This window comes from Oryctolagus cuniculus, chromosome 11 (genome assembly GCF_964237555.1).
Source record: "Oryctolagus cuniculus chromosome 11, mOryCun1.1, whole genome shotgun sequence".
Taxonomy (NCBI): domain Eukaryota; kingdom Metazoa; phylum Chordata; class Mammalia; order Lagomorpha; family Leporidae; genus Oryctolagus; species Oryctolagus cuniculus.
This window is the reverse complement of record NC_091442.1, coordinates 49,979,514-50,002,544: the sequence shown is the minus strand read 5'-3', so window position 1 is coordinate 50,002,544 and position 23,031 is coordinate 49,979,514. Positions and strand designations below refer to the sequence as shown.

The 23,031-nt window shown below is 50.4% G+C and overlaps 1 protein-coding gene across 1 annotated transcript in view; it reads left to right on the top strand.

Annotated features, from left to right (window-relative positions):
• The first annotated feature begins 13,570 nt into the window (after positions 1 to 13,570).
• Positions 13,571 to 23,031, top strand: part of NINL (ninein like) — a 146,077-nt gene continuing 136,616 nt past the window's right edge. The window contains exon 1 of the mRNA XM_051834438.2: positions 13,571 to 13,732. The gene's annotated coding sequence lies outside the window, so the exon portion shown is untranslated. The remainder of the gene's footprint in view (positions 13,733 to 23,031) is intronic.

The following is a 23,031-nucleotide window of genomic DNA, read 5'->3' as shown; positions in this document are numbered from 1 at the left end:
TTTGATTTGAATTACCCAACTTCATTTATTTATTTGAGAGGTAAAGGGACAGAGAAAGATCTTCATCCGCTGGCTCACTCCCCAAATGTCCACAATGGCCAGAGCTAGGCACTAGGCTGATCGGAAGCCAGGAGCTTCCTCCAGGTCTCCCACATGAGGATGGCTTGGGCCATTCTCTCCTGCCCTCCCAGGCCATAAGCAGAGAGCTGGATTGGAAGAGGAGCAGCCAGTACACGAACTGGCACCACAGGCAGAGGCCTAGCCTACTATGCCACAACACTGGCCCCATAAAACTTTAACTCTTAGGGTTGATGTTGGTGTTCCTTTTTGTCTTGTATTCTTTTATCAGTAATTTTTAAGGCATTTGTTTAAAAAAGTGACAGAGAGATACATCTGCTTGTTCACTTCCCAAATGGCCACAACCGCTGGGCCAGGCTGAAGCCAGGAGCCAGGAACTCCATCCTGCTATATGAGTGGCAGGAACTGAGCACTTCAGCCATCAACCACTGCTTTCCAGGTGCATTAGCCTGGAGGTGGATTAGAAGCAGAGTAACTAGAACTGGAACCAGCACTTTGATATGGGATACAGGCTTCCCAAGGAGAGGCTTAACCTGCTGCACCACAATGCCTGCCCCTTAAGAAAATTATTTTCATTTTATTTGACAGAAAGATATTCTACCTGCTAGTTCACTCCCCAATTGCCTGCAAGGGCCAGAGCTAGGCTTAAGCTGAAGGCAGGGGCCAGGAACTTAATCTGGGATTCCCACATAGGTGGAAGGCCTTCAAGTACTCGGCTGAGCCCTCATCTGCCTCCCAGGATGAGCATCAGCAGGAACCTGAATTGGAAGCAAAGGTGGGACTCCATGTGGGATGTTACCAAGCAGTGGCTTAGCTGCTGCACCAAATGCCTCCCCTGCCCTGCATTCTTGAATTCTCGGCTTTGGTTCCACACAGATGTGGATTTTGTTTGACATGAACCTGATGGGAGAACAGTGTCTTCAGCCAGCATCAGCAACTGTCCCTATAATCCCTTCTTTTTTAAAAATTATTTATTTATTTATTTATTTGAAACACAGGAACAGAGAGAGGGAACGACATCTATCCACTGGTTCACTCCCCAAATGGCTGACAGGTCCTGGGCCAGGTAGAAGCCAGGAGCTCCATCTGAGTCAACCACGTGGGTGGCAGGGGTACAAGTACTTGGACCATCTTCCATTGCTTTCCCAAGTGCATTAACAGGGAGCTGGATCAGATGTGGAGCAGCCAGGACTAGCTCCAGTATGGGATGCTGGCATCACAGATGGTGATTTAACCCACTGGGCCACAATACTGGCCCCCCTACAGTGACTTCTAACACAGTCATATCTCTTAGATTTATTTATAATCAAAATCCTTCTGACTAGGATATGTCCGATTTATACTTTTAAAAAAAGTATTTCAAAGGGAGTGTCCCAGAGAGCTGGAGAGACAGACCTTCCATTTGCTAAATGGTCACAAAGGCCAGGACTGGGCGAGGCTGAATCTAGGATTCAAAATGGTGTTATAGGTAGAGCTTAGCCCATTGTGCCACAACGCCAGCATCCCATTTATACTTAACTTAACGTGTATATATGTATATGTATAAATAATCTCCAGGGCCAGCAGTGTGGTGCAGTGTTGTGATGCTGGCATCCTATAAAGACACTGGTTCTAGTCCTGGCTGCTCCACTTCTGATCCAGCTCCTGTTAATGTGCCTGGGAAAGCAGGGGAAGATGGCCCAAGTGCTTGGGCCACTTTACTCATGTGGGAGACCCAGAAGAAGCTCCTGGCTCCTGGCTTCAGAACTGCCCAGCTATTGCAGCCATCTGAGGAGTGAATCAGTAGATGGAAGATCCCTCTCTCTCTCTCTCCCTCCCTCCCTCACTCCCCCATAACTCTGCCTTTAAATAAATAAATAAAAATCTTTTTAAAAAATCACTCATAGAGGGGCCAGCACTGTAGTTAACGCCCTGGCCTGAGGCACCAGCATCCCATATGGGCGCTGGTTCGAGACCCGGCTGCTCCACTTCTGATCCAGCTCTCTGATATGGCCTAGGAAAGCAGTAGAAGATGGCCCAAGTACTTGGGCCCCTGCACCTGCATGGGAGACCCGGAAGAAGCTTCTGGCTCCTGGCTTTGGATCGGCGCGGCACCAGCCGTTGCAGCCAATCAGGGGAGTAAACCAGCGGATGGAAGACCTCTCTCTCTCTCTATCTGCCCCTCCTCTCTCTGTAATTCTGACTTTCAAATAAATAAATAAATCTTTAAAAAAATAAGTAAATAAATAAGCATCTTTTTAAAAAATTACTCATAGAAATGGAGCTAAAATTTAGTCAGAATATGATTGTATTTTTTAAACTTATCTTCACATGTATGGCATATAAAATAGTTGTGTCCCCTGGATTTCTAGTGATTTTTCTCATAGGAAGTCAGTCTGACCTTTTACAGATAAAAATCTTCAATTTGAAATTTTTAAAAGTCACAGGAGATTATATGACTAACCAGATAGCTTGGGAAATGTGAGCTTAGTATTCAAAAAGTTCCTGTTTAAAATTGTAGTTGTAATTCCTTTGTTCTTCTAATTTTACTCTCTCCCCCTTCCCTTCCCTCTCCCTCTCCCTCTCCTATTTGAAATAGTCTTTAGAGACTGGGGATCCTGACTCTTAGGACCATTGGAAGGCAGTGGGCTGGGGACCAGGGAGGGGGCAAAGAGACCCTGCTGGGGCAGAGGGAGACAATTGCAGAGCCACAGGTAGGGACGGAAGGGGATGAGGCCAGAGCAGCACGCTGGGGATGCAGAACCCACTTCAGGCCCATTTTATTCTCTCGTTTTCTCCACTGGTGTTCTCTGCAGTCTTGGAGGCCTTTGGTTTTTCCGACTGACAGAACCATGGGGGAGGGCCTTGAGCTATCCATCCTGGGCCTCATCTTACACTTGTCCAGATCAGGCTCCAAGGGACGCCAGTTATCCTCATGGAGCCACTGGGTGTGAGCAGAACAGGAGACACAAACTGGGCCAGTTGACCTCCGAGTGAGAATGGGCACCATTACAGGGGTGCAGCTCTTGGTGTCTTCACATTCCACCGTGCCCATATCCAAGCCTTCTCATCTTCTCACGCTCAGTGAGGAAACCACACGCCCTTCCACCTCATGCAAGGGGGCCCGTGACACTCTGATTTTTCAGGTCCCATCTGTAAGTGGCAGTTCCCTGACCTTCTCCTGAGCTGACGAGAACAACCACAGCACATTCTCCATGGACCTCAAATTCAGCTTTCTTGTGGTCCTTCTGCTGCAGAATTCCGGATACCAGCTTTCTCTGCACACTCCTTCAACTGGTACGAGTTAACTGGCATGCAGTTAAGTGAGATGTGACCCAGTACAGGGCAAGGGACACCTGCTTTCTACCCGGTGACTCAGGGTCCCCGAGATCATCAGCCACAAAAGCATGAGCCACATTAGCAGTGCAGCCATCCTCGTGGACCCCACAGCCAATGTTTTATCAAGTTTCCTTCCCTGAGGATAGATTCCTGGTAACTTCAGAGTTACCTACCAAAATGCTGGTAGGAAAGACAGCAGCTTTCTTTTCTTTCTTGAAGCTCTTCCCCATCTCTTCCATCTGATGGCATCACGTTTCTCACGCAGGCTCAGTCCCTACACACCTGAGCTGGGTGCCTCCCCAAGTACCTGGTCAGCAATGTCGCAGCCCCCCTCCACCTCATCGTTGTCATGACTAGATCCGCAGTGTAGTTTGCTTCTGCTGCTCATCCTCATCCAGCTTCCTGCACCACCCTGCAACCTCTTTTCTCTGAATCACTGTCTGTTCTTCTTCACAGCCGCAGGCAGAGACCAGAGCCCAGCAGTTTTCAGTTCTTAAAGAATAATATTTAGGCTGGCATTACGGCATAGCTGGTAAAGCTGTCGCCTGTGATGTTGGCATTCAATATGGGCGTGGGTTAGTGTTCTGGCTGCTCCACTTCCAATTCAGGTCCCCGCTAATGTCGTGGGCAAAGCAGCAGAGGATGGCCCAAGTGCTTGGGCCCCTGCACCCACATGGGAGACCCGAATGAAGCTCCTGGCTCCTGGCTTACAGCCATCTGGGGAGTGAAGCAGCAGATAGAAGATCTCTCAGTCTCTCCCTCTCTCTGTAACTCTTTCAAATAAATAAATTGTCTCTAAAGAAGAGAGAATGATGTTGATCATTTTATTGAAGCTCAGAGGCTAATGAACCAATTTAGACTCCTAGATACAGCCTCAGTACATTTGGCACCTGGGTTCAGATGTCATAGACATTGCCAACCTAATTCCTCCCAAATCAGACTCCTATCCGCTCTGCCTGCCGTCTTCCACATCTCTGTAATGACGCTTTTTTTTCCTCTCGTAGGAAACATTTCCAATTTTAATTCATCAAATTATGCATCAAAATTGCAAAAGTAAATCTGGAAGCTACAGATGAGTAGCAAAAGCAGGAGGGAAATGAAACGTCACAGGACATCTTAGAAAGTTCTAAAGACGGCTGGCGCCGTGGCTCACTAGGCTAATCCTCCACCTAGTGGCGCCGGCACACTGGGTTCTAGTCCCGGTCGGGGCGCCGGATTCTGTCCCAGTTGCCCCTCTTCCAGGCCAGCTCTCTGCTGTGGACTGGGAGTGCAGTGGAGGATGGCCCAAGTGCTTGGGCCCTGCACCCCATGGGAGACCAGGAGAAGCACCTGGCTCCTGCCTTCGGATCAGCGCGGTGCGCCGGCCGCAGCGCGTCGGCAGCAGCCATTGGAAGGTGAACCAACAGCCAAAGGAAGACCTTTCTCTCTGTCTCTCTCTCTCTCACTGTCCACTCTGCCTGTCAAAAAAAAAAAAAAAAGAAAAGAAAAGAAAGTTCTAAAGACGCAAAGGCGCGGTGAGAGAACTGAAGTTAACGGGTGTTTGCATAACAGGTTACATCTACTCCTGCACTGCATCAGGAAGTTCTCCCTTAGTCTTACCTTCCTCTTTCCTAACTTGTTAATACGGCTTTGCATTCCAGAATAGTCTCCCCATCTGGGGGAGACTCCACATCTGCTCAGGTGAGTACCACTGGGGCACTGTACTCCAGTGGCCTCTTCACACGGCACCTGCTCCATGTGGGGAATGGATTTCCTCCTGTGCACCTGCAGCACCTTTCAATGTGCTGACCTTGAAGTGTCCTCAACCCACCTGAGCCTTGTCGTCCCACATGGCCATGGGGGACGTTGCACTTCTGCCCAGCTCCCTGGAGAGTGGACCACAGGGTCTTCCTGCACATATTCAGAGGGGTTGGCGGGAGCGGGGGCCAAGTGTTGTAGTGGATTTGCGGTTTTTGCTATGGTCTGAGGTCTCAAACGGGCTGAGCTTCATGGTGACCATCTTCTTGGTGCTGGACCTTCACCTTTATCTTTCGTCTCCATGTCAACAGAAACTTGGAATGGTCCTAGCAGGCACTCAACAAATAGTCATTGATTGAAGAAGTAACTGACTATTTCTGTGAGAATTATTGCAAATTAAATGAATTCCTCCCAACAAAGAACAACTCATCTGGTTGGTTTTTCTTAAAATGTTACTTTTTCTCCCTCTCACATGTTGAATTAATGATGATGCCATTTCACTTCCTGTAATAGGCCTGTCTCCATGTACCAGCTAACTCCTGTGCCAATGCTGTCTTGCTCATGCAGAATTGACAGCTGATTGGTCGCAAATTCTCATTTACTTGGCAGATCTATTTAATAAGGAGAAATCTTCTTGAGTACATTTACAAACACCAGCAGGGACTATCCTTGTGGGAAATATTCTTAATACAGCTTGAAACATGCCTTAATTTTAAAGGACTTTTCAGGAAGTAGAGTGCTAAACACATCTGTGACAAGGGAAAGGGGGAAAGTAGCTGGAGTTGGTTGCAGACTAGATGTGACCAATAAAAAAAAATTACTCTTCCAGCAATCTATTGTGAAACACACACACACAAACTTAATGGATTAAAGTAGCAACAATCATTTGTGGCATCAACTAGGTTACTGGGTCTCTGGAATAACCAGAATGGCTCATTCATGGACCTGGCACTTCCTGTTGGCTGCTAGCCCAGGGCTCAGTTTGGTCCGTAGGGAGGGTTGGGACACCTGCACCTCTTGCCACGTAGCCTAGGACCTCTCCATGGGGTTAACCTGGGCTGTTTCTCAACATTCAAGGGGCAAAGCCCAATGCATAAATGCTTATTAAGCCTCAGTAAGCCTCATCCTCTCCAGTACCTCGTTGCATGAGCTAGTCAGATAAGAATCGTACACCTGTGAGCAGGACAGGCTCTGCAAAGTCCTAGCAAGGCCTGAGGGAGGAAGGGAAAGGCAGTGCTTCCTCGGAGGGTAAAGCTGGATCCTGGCACACACTGGGGTGTCCCTGCCTTGCTGCTTTTCCATTCGTATTTAAGACAATCACATGGGCCACTGGACTCAATTTCTTTTTTAATAGAACTGCTATATTCAGTGTATTCCTCCAGTAGCTTTACCGTTTGGATACTTCATTTTTTTATACAGATTAGGGGCCGGTGCTGTGACACCCACATCCCATGTGGGTGCAGTTTTCATTTCTTAAAGAATAAGTTCTACTTCTGATCTGGCTCCCTGCTGGTACACCTGAGAGGGCAGCAGAGGATGGCCCAGGTCTGTGAGACTCTCTCTCTCTGTCTCTATCTCTGCCTCTGGCACACCCTCTCCATAACTCTGAATTTCAAATGAATAAATAGATCTTTAAAAATACATATTTATTTATTTATTTGAAAGTCAGCATTACACAGAAAGAGATCTTCCATCTACTGGTTCACTCCCCAAGTGGCCACATCATCCAAGGCTGAGTCAGGCCGAAGCCAGGAGCCAGGGTCTTCATCCGGGTCTCTCACGTGGGTGGCAGGGATCCAAGTACTTAGGCCATCTTCCACGGATTCCCCCAGGCCGTTATCAGGGAGCTGGATCGAAGTGGAGCAGCTGGGACACAAACTAGCACCCACATGGGATTCATGTGTCACGGGTGGCAAGTTTTTCCACTCTGCCATACGCTGGCCCCAGTTACTTCATTTTTTACATCAGGGTTTCTGTTTGAGTTGCTGGTACTTCGAGAAGTCGAAAAAATGAAGGACTGTCTTCCTTCCACATTTAATTTATTCACACACTCAGAACACTTAATGGGGGTGGGCATTTGGCCTAGCAGTTAAGACACCACTTGGGGCAACTACATCCCATACCAGAGTGCCTGGATTTCAGTGATTGGCTCCATTCCCAATTCCAGGTTCCTGCTAATGTGCACCCTGGAAGTCAGTAGGTAGTGGCTCAAGTAATTGGGTCTGTAACACCCACATGGAAAGCCTAGAGTGAATTTCAGGCACCTGGCTTTATCCTTGGCCCAACCCCAGCCATTGTGGGCATTTTGGGAGTGAACCAGCAGATAGGAGCTCTGTCTGTCCACCTCTTTCTGTGTGTCTCTCTCTCAAGTTAAAAATAAATAAGTTGGGGGCCGGCGCTGTGGTGTAGAGGGTAAAGCCACTGCCTGCAGTGCCGGCATCCCATACGGGTGCCGGTTCAAGTCTCGGATGTTCCACTTCCCATCCGACTCTGCTATGGCCCAGAAAAGCAGTGGAAGATGGCCCAACTCCTTGGGCTCCTACACCCACATGGGTGACCTGGAAGAAGCTCCTGGCTCCTGGTTTCGGATCTGTGTAGCTCCGGCCATTGCAGCCATCTGGGGAGTAAACCAGTGGATGGAAGACCACTCTCTCTCTCTGCCTCTCCTTCTCTCTGTGTAACTCTGACTTTCAAATAAATAAAATAAATCTTTAAAAAATAAATAAGTTATTTTTTAAAGCCTGCATATTATTTCAAGGGTCTACACCCCTCTGCCACACCCATTCACCCAAGACCTCCCCTCTCTGGAATAAAACCCTGGCTTATTTGTTGGTGTCTGCCACTGTTATTACACTTAGTGAGTCTCTCGTAATTCGGGATGTCTATTTAATCCTTTTGTGTATCTCCAAGGTTGATATCTGTGCTTGGAGCATAATAAAGTCAATAAAACTATAGTGAACAAAACATACTTTGAGAACCAAAGACAGGGCTTCATGGGTATCCGGCAGATGTCTCTAAAAACAGCTCTATTTTCACATTTCTCTCAGAATGGCCAGATTTGTGGGAAGTGGTTGAGTTGACTCTGCCCTCAGGAATGAGAGCATGAAGTCAAAGACAGGAACAGCTGGAGCAGGCATTTGGCACAAATGTTAATACGGCAATTGGGACAGCCATATCCCATATCAGAGTGCCTAGGTTCGAGTCCTGGCTCCGCTTCTAATTTCAGCTCCCCACTAATGTGTACTCTAGGAGGCAGCAGGTGATAGCTCCAGTCCTTGGGTCTCTGCCAGGCACTTGGGAGACCTGGATTAGGTTCCGGCTCTTGCATGTGGCCTGGCTCAGCCCTGCCTATAGTGCAAGCATTTGAAGAGTGAACAGTGGATGGAAGATCTCTCTGTTCCTGTCACTATACTTTCCAAATTAAAAAATGAAAATAGGGTGACATGGGGGCCAGTGGGTTAAGCCATAGCCTACAGCAATGACATCGCATACAGGGTGCCAGTTCATGTCTCAGCTGCTCCAGTTCCTATCCAACTCCCTGCTAATGTGCATGGAAAAGAAGTAGAAGATGGCCCAATCCCTGAGCCCCTGCCACCCATTTGGGAGACCCAGAAGAAGCTTGTAGCAACCTGGTTCCGCCTGGCCCAGCCCTGGTTGTTGCAGCCATTTGGGGAGTGAACCACAGGATGGATGCTCTCTTGCTCTCTGTTTCTCTCTCTCTCTCTAACTGTGCCTTACAAATAAATAAATAAATCCTTACAAAAAGTAAAATGACATGGTTTTAAATGAGGACACTAGGCCAGCACCGCGGCTCACTTGGCTATTTCTCCGCCTGCAGCACAGGCACCTCAGGTTCTTGTCCCGGTTGGGGCACCGGATTCTGTCCCTGTTGCTCCTCTTCCAGTCCAGCTCTCTGCTGTGGCCCCAGAAGGCAGTGGAGGATGGCCCAAGTGCTTGGGCCCTGCACCTGCATGGGAGACCAGGAGGAAGCACCTGGCTCCTGGCTTCGGATCAGCGCAGCGCACCGGCCATAGTGGCCATTTGGGGGATGAACCAACAGAAGGAAGACCTTTCTCTCTATCTCTCTCTCTCACTGTCCAACTCTGCCTGTCCAAAAAAAAAAAAAAAAAATGAGGGCACTGGAGATTACCTCAGAGTCCTGTATCTGGCTAATCTGACAGAATTTATAAGACAATTACAACTCAGTGCTCGCTAATGACTCATGGTGAGGACACAGTGCTCTTTACCGTCTCCCCAAAACACTGAGCAGCATGGCAGATATTTCCACCTAAGCAAAATACCTTGGCGGCATTTTGGATTTTCATTTAGCTTTGCCTCTCCCTCCACTATTTAATTCAGAGCTAAATCTTACGACTTCCTCTTATATGCCAGCCACTGTTGCCTCTTTTCCCCAGCAACTACTTCAGGTCTGGTCGCCTCCTGCCTGTTTTTCCAGCAGAGTTTACTTACTGGCGTCTTGGACCCACCATTCCCTTCTTTAAAAAAAATTATTTATTTATTTGAAAGGCAAAGTTACAGAGAGGCAGAGAGAGAGAGAGAGAAGTCTTCCATCCATCCACTGGTTCACTCCCCAGATGGCTGCAACAGGCGGAGCTGTGCCAATCTGAAGCCAGGAGCCAGGAGCTTCTTCCAGGTCTCCCATGCGGGTGCAGGGGCCCAGGGACTTGGGCCATCTTCTACTACTTTCCCAGGCCACAGCAGAGAGCTGGATCAGAAGTAGAGCAGCTGAGACTCAAACCAGTGCCCTTATGGGATGCCGGCACTGCAGGCAGCGGCTTTACCTGCTACACCACAGTGCCGGCCCCATCCCTTCTCTGTCTTCATTATTTCATGCCCCAATCTCTGACCACCACAGATTGGATCCTCCTACGTTTTGGTAGACACTTATGGCCGTCTGAAGTGTGCAGAGCTGTGGTCCCTGTCTGGAGAGAGGGTGGCGATGGATCTTTCACATGGGAAGGAGGCTGAGCTCTGCAGGCAGTCAGGTGAGTAAAATATTCTTAATGACTGTAAGGCTGAAAATAAAGCAAGACCTAAACAGTCTGTACAGTTCTGTTGAAGACTACTTGTCAACGATGTATCCATGTTCTTTTTTTTTTTAAGTTTTTACATATTACTTGAAAGGCAGAGTGGTGAAAGAGAAAGGCAGAGAACCAATAGCCACTGGTTCACTCTACAAATGGCTCCAACAGCCAGCCCTGGGCTAGGCTGATGCCAGAAGTCAAGGATTCCATCAAGGTCTTCCACATGGGTGGCAAGAACTCAAGTACATGAGCCATCAGCTGGTACTTCCCAAACGCATTACCAGGAAGCTGGATCCAAAGTGAAGTGGCTAGGATCGAAAGGACACTCTGATATGGCCTGGAGGGATCCCAAGCAGTGGCTTAACCCACTGTGCCACAATGCCAGCCCCATCCGTTTTCTTTTAGTATTTCTTTCAGTATTCATTTCACTCTGAATAAAGTTCTCTCCTGCTGTCCTTGCCCAAAAGGAGCTCAAAAACTGGTAGAAGAGCAAATTAGTTAAGGAAATGATCAAAGTCGAGAGTGACACAACTCTTGCTAGATGTGAACGTGGGTGTCCTGGGAGCACAGAGGGGGCAGGCGCACACACTGGAAGTGTTACTGTGTTCACCAAGAGAGTGGCAAAGCCTTGGAGGAAGGAGACCTGGAGAACCCCTAGAGGACTCCTAAGGCCTGATGGCTGGGTGGGAGAGGCAGCAGGGCCAGGTCTGGAAGAAGGCCCCGGGCGAACCATTTCAGCAGGAGCCCTGGGAGGGCTTTCAGGCAGCAGAGGGTTGACGCAGATGTGTACTTTAGAAGCTGTACCTGGCTGCTTGCACGGGGTGAGGGGAGAGTACTGAGGCTGGCATCTTTCATGCTTGAACAATCTTCCTGTGGTGGCTTCAGGACTGTACGAGGGCTAGGCCTAAGGGGGTGACGGTGGGCTCTGAGAGAGAAGACTGGATTCTGCACAGCTTGGCAGCCTATTAAATGTGAGTCGAGGGAAAGGCAGTGACCTCCACTCTGTACATGGAGAAACAGGCGCTTGAGAGGAAAGACATGATTCTGTTCGAGACTTGTTGACCACTTGAGTTGGAACCTCCGTGTGGAAGCAGAAGCAGAGTACCCTGTGGGCAGTGGGAACCAGAGTGAGAGCAGGGCTAGAAATGCTGACCAAGGCACAATCAGCGCATGGGTGGTGACTTCAGAGAGAACAGATGGAAGCGCCCAGAAGACCCCATCACTGAGAGAGAGGGAGAGGGGGAGGGAGAGAGCACCAAGTCTGGGTCCCTGTGGGTGGAAATACTGAAGGAAGGGAAAAGACAGAAGAAACAGACAGGAAGGTGCAGCAGCCGGGAGCCCCGCTAGGGGTGCTCATGATGATGAGGAACGCAGATCAGATGCTAGATTTAGTAACCAGGAGGGCTAAGGGGTCGCCGGACCACTGTGCGGCAGTTTCCCTGAGGTGTGGGAGACAGAAAGGAAGCTGACCCAGGTGGGGAGTGAGGACGTGGCAGCCTTGGAGAGTAAGCAGCAGACTGTGAGGACCAAGAGGCCACGGATCAGAGGATGGCACCATGAGGGTGGGCTGGTAAGGGTCTGAGACACAAGCAGATGACTCTAACGACCTCCATGATACCGAACGTGGAAAGCCAGGGAAGGGGACACCTCAGGACTGAGTTCCAGGGCCTGCCGGCACCAGCACCAGTTCTGGGAGCTGTGTGGATCCCAGCAGATTACTCAACCTCCTAAGGTTCATTTTCCTCCTTTGTGCAATGTCAACAGTGCCAACTATGACCTGGCCTTGTCGCAAGGCTCAGGATGTCATTCAGGGCCTGTGCTGCGGTGCAGGTTAAGCTTCCACCTGCAGTGCTGGCATCCCACCCATTCTGGTGCCAGTTCAAGTCCAGGCTGCCCCATTTCTGATTCAGCTCCCTTGCTAATGCACCTGGAAAAGCAATGGAAGAGGGCCCAAGTGTTTGGACCCCTGTACCCTCGTGGGAGACCCACAGGAATCTCCTGGATCTGGCCTGGCCCAGCCTGGACATTTTGCGGCCATATGGGGGATGAACCAGAGAATGGAAGATCTCTCTGTGACATCTCTCTCTAATTCTGCCTTTCAAGTAGTGTAAAAAAAAAAAAATGAGGTCATCCATAGAAAGAACCCAGCACACAGTCAGGAAATGTCCCTTGGGCCAAAAGCTCAAGAGTCACCCTTGACTGCTCTGCGTCACCCATCAGGCACCAACAATGTGGAGGTTCCGCCCCTCAAATACCACACACATAGCCGGAATCCAAAGGGGTCTCACCCCAGCATGCTGGTCCAGGCCACTCCAGCCTCTGGGGACAGTGTCCAGACTCCCTTCACCTTTCCCTCCCAGCGGCCAGAGTGGAAGGCGGGTCCTCCGCACGCGGCACTCTCACCTGCATGGGGAGCCTGCCAGAGCCACAGGCTCTGCCTGTCGCCCACCTCCCCTCGCAGGTGGCCTTCTCCGCTCCGCGCCGGCCAGACGCCCGCGCTCCTCAGCGGCCCCCCAGACCTCTGTTCTCAGCAATGTGTACCCAGCCATGTTAGTATTTTACTTAAGCTTTAACCGAGTTTGCCTGCGTGTGAACGCCTCGCCTCGGCTGGCAGGGAATTTTTGTTTTCCTCCGTTGTCACTGCTGTGTTCTCAGTCCCAGGACAGTGAGTATGTATTGACTGACTGCGTGATGGAAAATCGAGTGTGCACTGACTGCGTGACACAGACGTGTGTGTGTACTGACTGCATGACAGACATGCATGTGCACTGTGATGGAGACACGCGTGTGTACTGACTGCCTGATGGAGACACACACATGCACTGACTGCCTGACAGAGACGCGTGTATACTGTGTGACAAAGACCCACGTGAGTACTGACTGCATGGACGACCCGCGGGTCTCTGATGGAGACCCGCGTGTGTATGGACTACGTGAAGGAGACCCACATGTGCACTGACTGCATGACAGAGACGCGCGTGTGTACGGACTGCATGACAGAGACCCATGTGTGTACCGACTGCGTGACAGGGACCCGCGTGTGTACGGACTATGATGGAGAAGCGCGTGTGCACTGACTGCGTGACAGACGCGAGTGTGTACGGACTGCATGATGGAGACCCGCGTGTGCACTGACTGCTTGACGGAGAGCCGCGTGTGTACGAACTGTGACGGAGACGCGCGTGTGCACCGACTGCGTGATGGAGACGCGCGTGTGTACCGACTGCGTGACAGAGACCCGCGTGTGTACGGACTGCGTAATGGAGACCTAAGTTTACTGTCCCCCAGTTTCCGTCACTGCGGATTGGAGGATTACATAGCCCCACAGCTGAGGAACCCCACCCGACACGGAGCGACGCGACCCCGCCGCCCACCCTCCGCACCTCACCCCCGCCCCCCGCCGCCGTCGCCCCGCCCCCGGCCTCGCCGCCCGCCCACTCCGGGCCCGGCGCTGCCGGGACCAGGGGAGGCGCCCGCAGCCGACACAAAGAGCGGGCTGGGCGCCGCGTCCCGGCCCGGTGCGCCGGCGGAGAAGAGAGCCGCCCACGCCGCAGGTGAGCCGGGCCGGGACGCGGGCGTGCGCGGAGCTCCGCCCCCCTGGGTGTGGCGGGCAGGGTGCGGGAGGCCCTCCCCGGAGGGGCCGGAGCAGCGTGGAGCCGGGAGCGGCGTGGCGGACTCGCGGCACTGTGGCGGGAGGCGGGGTGTCCGGGGCCGAGCGTGGACGGACGGGCCGCGAGGTTCCCGGGTCCCTGGGCGCACGCGGCCTCGCCCGCCGCTCCTGGCTGCGTGAGGAGTTAGCCGCCCGGGACAGGCTTGGCCCTGGTTCCTAAGAGGCACCGGAGCCCCCGGGTGGGATCCCCGCAGCCCCTCTCCTGTTCACCCTCCTGGGTGAACTGGGTCTGCCCACGGCATGTTTTAGTTCCTTCCTGTTAGCCTGTTCCGTGTTGTGCATCCTATGAACACTTGGCCCCAAGTATTCAGGCCGGCCCGTTCACGGTGCTTGACTTCGGGCGCTGGTTGGTGGCTGTTTTTTCAGACAGCATGGCACAGCTCCTTCTGAGCGCCGTCTGCCCACCTTCGGTTCTTACCTTGAGCAGGTAGTTGCCAGGTACTGCTCTTCCTCCCTGGCTCCGGAGACAAAAACAGGAGCAGTGTTCTGGCCTCGCACCCAACCTGGAAGTTGGGGGGCGGGGGTGCAGAGACAGGGCTGTGGTGGCGCTGTGGTGGGGCTGCGTGGCCGGAGGAGAGTGGCCTCTCCCATCTGGGGGGCCCTCTCTGTTGTCTGCTTCCTCAGTTTTTTCCCAAGGAGTTAGTGGCAGAGGCTGCAACTGGACCCTAGGTCTGGCCTGGGCTGTAAGTATAAGTTAGGAATTCGGGCTCAAGTCCAGAGATTTGGTTAATCACAAGCAAAAGGCCATAACTCTGCATCATGCTCCCCCTGGAGCTATTTGGGGGGTGGCCGTGGTGGGAGGCTTTGAGCCTCCTGGATCCTGATGGGTCTTCTGTGGGACAGAGGAGCCCTTTGGTGTGAGTTGGGACTTGAGCGAAAGTCATTTCTCAGGGAAGCCAGTGCCCTCCAGGTAGCTCCGACGCTGTAAAACTTGATTTGAGAAGCCCTGGTGTGCACAAAGTTGGGGCCTTTGTTTGTTGCTTTGTATCTCATGAGAGGAAACTGGCAGTTTTATTTTATCTTTTGTGATGTGACACATTGTCTTATAACCCAGTTGCCTATATTTTGGGATCTGCTTTGCTGAATAGTAATGATTTTGGTGTCTTGGAGTGTCTCACTTAGGTCATTGTGTGCTGTTGTTAAAGGTATGAGAGGACGTGGTTCTGCAAAGTCTGCAGGGTTTTAGGGCTGCAGTAAAGAATTTCACATTCGGAGATAGATAGTGTTGGAGTATTTCAGCTGCCGGTGATGGAAAACCCGACTCAGTCTGGCTTAAGCAGAGGCCACAGTAAAAAGTACCCCTAGGGCTTCAGGATGGACAGGCTGCTGTGTGGCTGAGCCAGCCACTGGGGACTCAGGGCACCCAGGTCACTCTTCTGAGCAGTGTCAGACTGGCTGCAATGCCAGGGAGAGGGAGGCCAGTCCCCTGGCTGTCTTTAGGAATGAGAAACGACACACCCGATGCCTCTGTCCAGGCCTGGTGGAGTCAATGCCATTTGAACCCATTGCAGGCTGGGGATGGCTTCCCAGCAGAGAGGCCTGGGGCTGGGTGAGTCCAGGCTGTGGGGGCCTGGTCACAGTGGGCTTGTGTGAGCCTCACCTCCCAGGTACTTGCCCACTCCACCGGGGCCCAGAAGCTCGCAGAATGGAGCCCAGCTCTCCTGATGTTTTCTTTTTAAATTTTGGATGAGGATTCACTATGTACCAAGCACTGTTTTCAATGCTTTTGGTGCATTCTTTCACGGAGCACTCACAGCAGTCCACGGGCTAGGGCGTGCTGTGCACTATCTCCCACAGTCAGGGAGTTCAAGGGTCAGAGGTTAATAATTGCTCAAGGTCAGGTGGAGTTCGGGATGCTTGGCTCTGGATAGACTCCCTGCAAATTCCACCTCCCCCACTGTGCTACACCGTGTTGTCTCCCAGCTTGATGGGGTTCCCACCATCCCTCACCGCCTCAGAGTGACTGGATTTCTGTACCTTAAAAGGAAGATTGTGTTTTCAGTGTTGATGAAAAGCTGTGACTTGGAACTCCTGCCTCCAAGTGCCAGGTAGGGGGCCACGTGGGAACTCAAATTAACGACCTTGTGAATTGTGCTTTGCTTTTTGTGTTTTCCCGGAAATGACATTTTACAAATAGTCTAACACTGGGATTGGGACTGGAACAAACCCTGAGCCGCCAGCAGCCAGGCACACAGGGATGGGGGCCTCGCCCTGCGGGCTACACCTCCTCCAGAGCTCCTCCCACACTGGGGCCTCCCAGGGCCTTGGGTTCTCCCTTAGGCTTGCAGATGGTATCAAACAAGAGTGAAACATTCCTGGATTTGGAATTTGAGTCCCAAGGGTACAGGAATTTAGGAAACAGTCACAAATGATTTAGAAACCAACAGGGAGAGTCTGCTCAGCTTAGAAGTTGAGGAGCAGGTTGTCACAACCCCAGGGAGAGCACCTTGTGCCAAACTTCTCCACCTGCCAGAGTGGATGGGGGGAGGCGGGAAGAGGAGCAGACTTTGGATTCAAGGCCTTGGGGCTTCTAGCTGCGTCATAGGAGGAAGTTGGCAAAACCAGGCAGGCAGATCACCAAGTCCCCAAGGAGGGAGAGGTGACAGATCCTGGCACAGGGTGCATGTCCTGAGGGCATGGGGGCTAAAACTGAGGCTCCCCCCCCATGAGAACCAGGACAGCAGAGCCTTCTGCTCCCCGAGTCCCCAGGGCCAGCTCCAGCCACTCCTTGCGTCAACTGATTTACTGCTGTCCTCCCTGAGGACCTAGAGGAAGGGAAGCTATGGGGCAGGCGTGTCCCTGGGCTCTAGGCAGGGACAGAAATATGGACGCCCCATCTCTGAACCCCTCAGTCCACACGAATGTCCTGTTCTCATTTCTCTTGGAGCTCCTGCAGGATGTAAGCATGGCTCCTGTGTGACATCAGCCACCCACCTATGTGAGCCTGCTGCCACGTGGCTTTAGAATTGGGCAGTTCTGGGGCCAGCGTTGTGGAGTACCAGGTTAAGACGCGGGCAGCAACACCAGCATCCCATATGGGTGCTGGTTCGAGTCCCAGCTGCTCCACTTCTGATTCAGCTCCCTGCTAATGCATCTGGGAAAGCAATGGAAGATGGCCCACATCCTTGGACCCCTGCACCCACAGGAGAGACTTGATGAAGCTTCTGGCTCCTAGCTTCAACTCGGCCCAGCCCTGGCTGTTGCTGCCATTTTGGGGGTGAACCAGAAGATGGAAGACCTCTCTATTTCTCTCTCTCTCTCTCTCTCTGTAACTCTAACCTTGAAATAAATAAAATAAGTCTTTAAGAAAAAAAGGACTGGGCTGAATTGTCATGATTCCAAAGTACACACACTAAGACTCTGGTATTTGTAGACTGTACTATTGAAGAGTCTCATCATGCAGATTGATGCAAAAGGTGACTGCCCTGTTGTGAACCCCGTCTCAACCAAGGGACCAAGGTTAGCCTCTCCCGTAGTGAGGTGCACCAGGAGGACACCACCCTGCCCCGGGGCTGGTCCCACTGCAGCTGCCTGAATCAGCTGTGCACAGGCACATCCGTTTCTGGGATGCTCTACAAAATACACGGCCTGTGTACTCTTCAAAATTCTCAGGGTTAGGAAACGCAGTGAAGGGTTGAAGAACAATTCTAGCTTAGAGGGGCCTAAGAGGACATTCATCTCAGATGGAGCGCAAGGGGGGAGAGTTATGGAGGAAATGATACGATGGGCATGATAGATGGGGCAGAGTGGAAGCAGTTGGTGAAGCTAGTTGGGCAAGGGAGTATTCCAGAATTCTTTGCACTGTACCTAGAACTTTTCTAGATATTTGAAATTATATTGATGTAAAAAGTTGCCTGAAGAGAGGCAAGCACTGTGACACAGTGTCACCCTGGCCTGAAGCGCTGACACCCATATGGGCACCAGTTCTAGTCCCGGCTGCTCCTCTTCTGAACCAGCTCTCTGCTATGGCCTGGGATTGCAGTGGAGGATGGCCCAAGTGCTTGAGTGCCTGCACCCGCATGGGAGACCAGGAAGAGGCACCTGGCTCCTGGCTTTGGATTGGCACAGCTCCAGCCGGTGCAGCCATCTAGGGAGTGGACCAGTGGATGGAAGACCTCTCTCTCTGTCTCCACCTTTCTTTGTAACTCTTTCAAATAAATAAAAATAAATCTTTTAAAAAAAAAATAAAAGTTGCCTGAAGAATATCTTCCCTGTGTTCACTGCATCTAAAAGGCCTCCTGACAGTAAGAAAAGTTTCCTGTTGTTCATCTGTGCTAACATACAGCTTGTTTCACACCTGGTGACATTTCTGAATTTGAAGTGCATCTTTTTTTTTTTTTTTTTTTTTTTTGGACAGGTAGAGTCATAGTGAGAGAGAGAGAGACAGAGAGAAAGGTCTTCCTTCCGTTGGTTCACCCCCTAAATGGCCGCTACGGTTGGAGCTATGCTGATCCGAAGCCAGGAGCCAGGCACTTCCTCCTGGTCTCCCATGCAGGTGCAGGGCCCAAGCACTTGGTCCATCCTCCACTGCCTTCTGGGGCCACAGCAGAGAGCTGGACTGGAAGAGGAGCAACCAGGACTAGAACCCAGTGCCCATATGGGATGCCGGCGCCGCAGGCAGAGGATTAACCAAGTGAGCCATGGCGCTGGCCCTGAAGTGCATCTTAAAATCTATGCTGTGTTAGCCTTGGGTTAGATGTTGACTTCAATTTTTCTTTCTTCATCATTTGTCATGAAATTATTTTTTCTATAATAATTGTCAATTTTATTCCTCTGCTTTAGAGATCCAGAGGTAGTTTAAGGTTTATATTTCTTTTTTATAGTTCTTTCATCAAGAATTTAGTTTGTCACTATTGCCCCTGTTAGCTGGTTGCAAATTATTTGACTCTTTTAAAACAAACAAACAAAAAAGAACCTTAATACTTTTTGTGTGTATGAGACATAGGTGTTCATTTGAAAAGTACACATAAGCAGAAAGAAAACCAAAACTTTACACTGCACAGAAACAAGCAGTTATGTTTTTGATAATGTTTCATATATACCCAATTTGGAATTTTATCTTACATGTGTAACCCAACACTTAATATGCTTCTTTGTAGCCTGTTAGGTTTTATTTTGTACTATGGAATGAATGTATTTCCATGCATATGTTTGAAACTTTCCAATTGGAAAACAGATGTGGAAGATGGGTCAAAATCCAAGGAGATGCCAGTAATAAGGAAGCTACCTTGGGGCTGGCTCTGTGGCACAGCAAGTTAACACCCTGGCCTGAAGCACCAGCATCCCATATGGGTGCCGGTTCAAGACCTGGCTGCTTCACTTCTGATCCAGCTCTCTGCTATGGCCTGGGAAAGCAGTAGAAGATGGCCCAAGACATTGGGCCCCTGCACCCACGTGGGAGACCCGGAAGAAGCTCCTGGCTCCTGGCTTCGGATCGGCACAGCTCCAGCCAATTGGGGAGTGAACCATTGGATGGAAGACCTCTCTCTGTCTCTCTGCCTCTCTTCTCTCTGTGTAACTCTTTCAAATAAATAAATAAATCTTAAAAAAAAAAAAAAAAAAAAAAAAGGAAGCTACCTAAAACAAAATGCCACCAGATGATAACAAGTGAAACGAAGCTCGTATGTTAGAAAATGCTAACAGAAAGAATGCAGGGGCCAGATTTTAGGATCCGACAAGAATTGAAGGCCTACAGCACACAGAAGAAGGGTGGCTGCGGGGATGTCTGCTTCCAAGGGATCTTCACAAACTTGCTTCTTACTTTTGTTGTCTCCTCCCTAAGCCTTTCCAACTCATCTGCCCTTATCATTTCTTCAGACCACTTGCCTGATGGGAGTGTCCTCTAAGTCCTGGGCCCTGCCAAGCCGCTTATTAGGCCTTCTTGGAAAGGGTGGGGAGCTCCTTGCTGTCATGGGGGCTGTCTTCTGTGATTTTCCTTCACAGAATTTTGGCAAACTGAATATTTTTTGTATTTCTCTTTTAAGTAATTCTCTGGGATCCAGGGAGTTTCCTGTCCCTCCTCTCACCTCGATTTGTGTGGCGACCAAGAGACCAGGAATCCAGAAAGGATTGGGCACTTTTCTCCTCCAGCGGTAGGCAGTGGCTGGATCAAAAGCTGTCCTGTAGTTTTGATGAAATGCGGAATCTTTCTCTGGTCAGATGTGTGATGAGGTGGGAAGAAAGGAGACAGCCCTTGCAGTGGCTGGTACACAGAACCTGTTCTGTTCCTCATGCCCGTATCTCCCCAGGGCAGATATCTGGCCTCCCTCCTCATGTCCACCCCAGGCCTTTACAGATACTGCAGACTCAGCATACTGCACACCTTCACCTCTGCCACCCCCAGGAAGTTCTTCCTCTGTGCCTCTTGCCTCAGGGAGAAGAAACCTGGTTGGTTTGTTGTTGTTGTTTAAAGATTTATTAATTTATTAAAAGGCAGAGTGAGGAGAGAGAGGTGTCTTGCATCTGCTATTCACTCCCCAAATGATAGCAACAGCCAAGTCTGGGCCGGGCTTAAAACCCAGAATTCTATGTGGGTCTCCCACATGGGTTGCAGGGGCCCAAATACTTGGACTCTCATGTGCTGTCTTCCCAGGTGCATTAGCAGGAAGTTGGATTGGAAGCAGAGCAGTTAGGACTTGAACTGGGATATGAGAGACTTAAGCCAGAGCACCAGCTTCAGAAACCAGATTTTTATGATTCTGATTATTTTTTAGAGATTTATTTTATTTATTTGAAAGGCAGAGTGACAGGTAGAGAAGGATAGACAGAGAGAGAGCGAGAGAGCGCTTCCATCCACCTGTTTATTCCCAAAGTAGCCTTGAGGGCTAGGGCTGGGCCAGGCTGAAGCCAGGAGCCTGGAATTCCATCCCTGTCTCCCACGTGGGTGGCAGAGACTCACATGCTTGGGCCATCTGCTGCTGCTTTCCCAGGTACATCAGCCAGAAGCTGGATCAGAAGCGGAGCAGCTGAGACTCAAAGTGACTCTCTGATACAGGATGCAGGCATCACACGCAGTGACTTAATCTGCTGCACCACAACGTGGTGCCCCAGAAACGTGACTTTTAAAAGCCAGTGATGCGGAGGATCTCTGCGAGACCTCAGAAGAAAGGAAGGGTCATCAAAGAAGGAGACACTCTTCTCTGAAGGGAGAAGAGAACATCCTCTTTGCTTATGGTCGTGTCCAAATAACAGTGGAGTCTATGGTCACAGAAGGCCTCCATAGCCCTGGCAGCCCACGACAAGAGCCTTGGGTGATCACTAACATCATAAAAAAAGAGTGTTAATTGTTAAAGGAACAACAGTAGTCACTGTACACTTGCTCCCCAGGTAGGACCTCTGTCCCTATTGAACTATAATATGAGAATTGACTGCAAATTCCCTCCCCAAACTGTACTCTGTATGTTGTGTGAGGGAGTGGGGGCAAATTGTTGAAATCTATGATTAGCATAGAGGTGGTCCTCTGTATATACAGTCATACTAAAAATGATCCATAATGAAGGAGATGGGAGAGGGAATGGGAGGCAGGAAGGGAACGGGGTGGGGGGCATGAGGGAAAGAACCACTATATTCCTGAAGTTGTATCTATGTAAAAATGCATTCATTAAATTTAAAAAAAAAAAAAAGCCAGTATGGTCCTAGGATGTCCAGGGGGCATCGGGAGGGGATTACCTGGCTGTGTAGCCGTCCGGGGTGCACTGGTTTCAGTGCCGCTTGTTCCTGAGAGGACTTTGGGATCTAGATGTCTGTGCTCACATTACCCGCCCGTCAAGTGCACATTACCCGCCCGTCAAGTGAAGGTGCTTTTCCCGCAACCGAAAGATAACACATGAGGCAGCTTAAGGCACCATAAAGCTATGAAATTCTGTGACCAAAACTAGGAGGGCATTTTAAAAAGTCTTAATGCTGCAATTGTTTGTATCCCAGATGCGCATTAAAAAAACAGCTGTCTGAGCTCAATTGTCAATGATGGGCAGGTGTGTGGCTGGGTGTCTCTGCTTTGTCATTCCCAGGCCTTCCTCCCAGGTTTCTTCCCTGCTCTGATCCCAGTGTCTGGGCGATTTTCACACTGGACCCTAGTAGGAAATGTATCCCTGATTACTAGAAATAAGGGGCATTTGTGTAGGATTTTCAGTGTCCTGATGCCCAGACTTCTGTCCACTCTGCTCTGGGCTGCCCAGTGGTGGCAGTGTTGGGAAGCTGGATAGCGGGGCATTTCATTAGCCCTTGGACCCCCCCCCCCCCCAACCTCTGTGTTAGACCAGAAATGGTTTCCTCTGACTTAATGTTCCCTAGTCCTGTGTGACTCTGGAAACTTTGTATCAGTTCAGGATCACAGAGTTTTATTTGCGTTTGTTTTTCTTTGGAAGAGTTCATTTAATTGCAACAGCAGAATGTGGTCATTTCCTCATCTCCTGGTTTCTCAGATGGCCCTGTTTTATCTACATTTAGAATGACTGATTCTTGGCAATCCTCAATCCCTCCTAGGGCCTTTGAATTATTGGTGTTTACACTGACCCTCACAGCCGGCTCATTCTTTTGGAAGTGGAAACCAAAAATATTCAGTACTAGGTCAGGTTCTGTGGGCTTTTAAATACATGGGGAGGGGCCGGTGCTGTGGCGCAGTGGATTAAGGGCCTGGCCTGCAGCACCGGCATCCCATATGGGTGCCTGTTTGCGACCCGGTGGCTCCACTCCCTATCCATCTCCCTGCAAATGCACCTGGGAAAGCAGCAGAAGACAGCTCAGGTGCTTGGGCTCTTGTACCCTCGTGGGAGACCTGGAAGAAGCTCCTGGCTCCTGGCTTCAGATCAGCTCAGCTGTAGCCATTGCAGCCATTTGGGGAGTGAACCAGTGGATGGAAGACCTCTCTCTGTCTCTGTCTATACCTCTCTCTCTAACTCTGTTTCAAATAAATAAAATACGTCTTTAGAAAAATAGGTGTGTAGAGAGAGATGGATGTTGGGCGATAAAGCTGATGCTTGGGACATCCACATCGCATATCAGAGTGTCTGGGTTCAAGTGCCAGACCCACTTCCAGTTCCAGCAGCCTAGGAGGCCTCAAAGATGGCTCAAGTATTTGCATGGGAGACTCAGGTGGAGTTCCAGCCTCCTAACTTCGGCCTGGTGTAGCATCTGCTGTTGGGGCCGTTTGAGGAGTGAACCAGCAGATGGAAGATTGATTCT